The sequence below is a fragment of the Adiantum capillus-veneris genome, chromosome 22 (genome assembly GCF_014529385.1).
Source record: "Adiantum capillus-veneris isolate H3 chromosome 22, ASM1452938v2, whole genome shotgun sequence".
Lineage (NCBI taxonomy): Eukaryota > Viridiplantae > Streptophyta > Polypodiopsida > Polypodiales > Pteridaceae > Adiantum > Adiantum capillus-veneris.
The window spans coordinates 123,233,111-123,236,874 of record NC_140952.1 but is presented as its reverse complement, the minus strand read 5'-3'; positions in this window follow the sequence as shown (position 1 = coordinate 123,236,874).

The window sequence follows — 3,764 nt, the reverse complement described above, 5'->3', positions numbered from 1 at the left end:
AGCACTCAGACTGCCCACAGAAGGAATGACTATGAGGGCAAGGGACAAGAAAACGGTAGGTACTTTCACCAAAGAAACAACCGTAGCCACCTTTGCAGATCTAATTCATAACCAAGTGGAGGAGATAGCCAAATTATACCACCAGCATTTCCACTTCTTGGCTAAAAGGCCACCAAGGTATACCACTCCAAATCATGCGGTTGCCACCACTTTCAAGCAAGTCCTCAAGTTAACAGCGAGGCAACCGGTGGACCATGCATAATATGTCTTGAACACTCTGAAAGGCACAAAGAAAGAAGGAAATATCACTTAGCTGGGTGCACCAGAGGTACTGACAATGATTACATACCATGCCATCCGCATGGTCGACAACCTACCACCTGTCCCAGACCAAAACACTTGGATACTGTCAGCACAACCATCTCCTCGAGCTACAAGATCAGCCAAGAGATCTTACAAATCTGATGAAGAGTTGGCTGAAAGCTTGTCGGAAAGGAACAGCAGTGAGAGCTCAGATAATGAGGAAAAGAGAGCATGAAGAGAGGAGATGAAGAGAAAAACTATGGCCGCACACCAAGAAGAGCCCGTGCAAAAGCAAGCCCGCTTTGAAAGAGAAAACATGCTTACCAACGCAGCCGACAAGCATAAGAAAAGGACCTGGAAAAATGGGTGCCTAGTGGACTTAGGGACCAAGGACAAACCATCATACCAGAAAAGAGGCTGAAGATCCAACAGAATCGTTGGAAAAAATGTATCAAGATGCAGAAGCCCTGAAACTAAAAGAAGCAGAAGAAGAGGAAAGGAAAGCAAAAGAGGCGGAGAACCAGAGACAAGTCGAGGAAACGGAAAGGGAAGAGGCACAACACGGCCAAGGTCACGAGTCTCTCGGACCCACTTTACTGCCTACAGCACAGCAAGATAATCCTATGCCAAGCCCACCACCATCACCAGCAACGAAAGCCATAGAAGTTGAGCCCACCAAAGAGACAGAACCTGAATCAAAGGAATCATAAGAATCTACAAAAGAGTCTACTGCTACACAAGAGCAACAAAAAGAGAAAGAAGTTGAGCTGGAACAAGAGAAAGCAGTCGAAGCTACACAGGAGCCTGAACAACAAAAGGCAGATAAATCTGCACAACATGAAACCAGTATTACACAAGAGGACACAACAAAATCCGAGCCAACACCTTCTACCTCCACACAGCATGAAGCGGCCAAGGCATCCACAAAGCCTTGGGATGACAAAGCAAAAGAAGGCCAACAACAGCCTCAAGGACAAGAAGAACCAGCCGCCACAACGTAGCCGAGAGAAACCCAAGACGCTGCAAGAACATCAACCCAGTTGGCACGACATGAAGACTGGCAATCTAATGATGACGTAATCCTCCAAGTCAAAAAATATGCAAGGCAGATGCAAGATATGATGGAAATACTCTAACCAGCAATACTTAGTCGCAGCAAAAAGGCTAAAGAACTCGAGATGGTGATTGACGCTCTCCAAAGAGAGTTAGAAGACAGATTAAACGTCATCACCGATCTTCAGAGGCAAGTGCAGGAAATGAAAGCTGAAGCTGAACAACATCAGCTAGCAAGAGATAGACAACAGAAGGAGATGGAAGAGTTAGGTGACCTGCTTACAAAATTGCCAGATGCTTGTAAAGCCAAGGATGAACAGTTGATAGAAGTTACAAACAAACTTCTAACGACAACCCTGTCAGCTCAGAAGATTCAAGTTCAGCTGGATGTTGTGAATGCTTCTTTACAATATTCAGAACAAAGAATAGATGATCAGGCAATTTTCTTGCGAAAAATACGAGAGAATCTAGTCGTAGCCTCAATCAAAGGGACAGATGAAGTGTACAAAGCATTAGAGAAAAATACCAAAGACCTCAAGCTGGAGTTAAAGCTGGAGCAATCTCAGCTCAGGGACGTGGCTTTGATGTGGGTCCAAAGAGATTAAGAATTTATAAAAGAAATAGCTGAGCTTAAAAGAGTTAACCAGCTGTTGAGAGACGAAAAGTCGGAAACGCAAGAAGAGGCAGGCACTTTGGAGCAGCTTCAAATAGATATACCCTCAGTGTCATTTGCTGAATTGGAGACACAATCCACATCAGAGCTGAGTGGTGAGGAATATTTTTAGATAAACATTACAGATGAAGACACAGTGCCCATGGTTTAGCTCTCAAGAGCTAAAGAAGATGCACTAAAAGAAAAGATCACACAAGAGGTAGATGAGCATTGGAAGGCAGCGATGCATTGGGAGTTGAGAGTTCTTCACTCCGTCAACTTTACACAACTCACTCCCAATCAAATCAATGCGCAATGGCATCATCAACCCCAACCATACCCTCTGATAAAAGTGGAATTACTACAGGTAAAAGAAAGGCTGTGCGCAGTCATGCAAATAGATGGTGCAGATCAAGACCACCCCAAGTGGAGTCTGAGCTGGTTGTGAACAAGAATCCAAGGTATTTGATTCTGTTCACAAGAGCATTTGCAGTGCTACAAAAATATCCCACTTTCTATCATGTACCAACAGTAAGGACTTGCAAGCGCATGAGGCACTAAGGAAGAAGCGGACAACTTGGCTGAACTACCCAAGATTGCCAGCTCCAGAAAAGGGACTGGCCACATAGGAATACATGGTGAAAACCCTAACGAGCACCATGTATTTCTTCAAAAATCTATAGGATCTCTCATGTGCAATGTTATATAAAATATGCCGAATGCTGTTCACCTGTATTGAAGTTTTTCATGAGGCAGAGCAAGCAAGCACCCCTTGGATGTCATTCCTTGAGGGTAATAAAGGTTTGTGCTATGATATCAGTGGCGAACCTTCTGAAGAAGTCCTCTATGGCTTCTATGTTAGATGCATGTTTCTACCTTCACACAATATGCTGGAGTTTGAGGAAGCATTCTACACAGGATTCTTCACTTGGCGTACGAATATATTTGCGTCAGTGATCAACAACTTCACATCCAGGTTTGTAGGATACTCAGCGGTGGAGCTAAAGAACAGAGTAACCATGCAGTTTCTACAAGTGCCAGATAAAGAAAGAGAAATCAGATACCAACAGGCATTGAATGCGCTTAAAGACCGCCTCGCCAACCACCAACCCAAAGACTATTTCAGCCCATAAAGCTATGTCAAGGGACGACACAGGCGAGGAGGGGGGGAATGTTAGCAGCAAGCTAGCACGGATACCATTTTTCGGAGTTCTCATTATAAAACACTTATCATTTTGATAAATCGAGAATATTGTAACTCCTTTCTTGGATAAACTCTATAATTAATGAGCCGAGGCTACAAGCTTCCAGATTGTATCAGTCTGTCATTATCCATCTTTGATAGAACTCCCAGATTATTAGTTTTGACCACCAAAAACCTTGGCTAAGGTATAAAAGCCAGTTTTGGTAAGTTAATTTTAAGTTTTTGGATAATGAAATACATAGCATGAGCTAATGGTGCTCACTCCTCTCCTTCTCACGCTTCCTACTCCCTCCCCGATTGTCACATTGCAATCGCATTTGTTGCATTGCAACCGCAAGTAAGAGCTCTACGCATTGACTTAAGTAGTTCACAGTACTTCGTAGCTTTTGGCATCGCCGACCCGCAGCCTAATTTCATCATAACTAGGAATTTGCACTTTTAAATAAAAAACTAAGCATATGCCGGGTATTGGGGCATCATTGCTAAGCATTTAGATGCATTTTGGGTCGAAAATGACTAGGTCAAAAATCCACTGTTGTTAATAATCGTGAT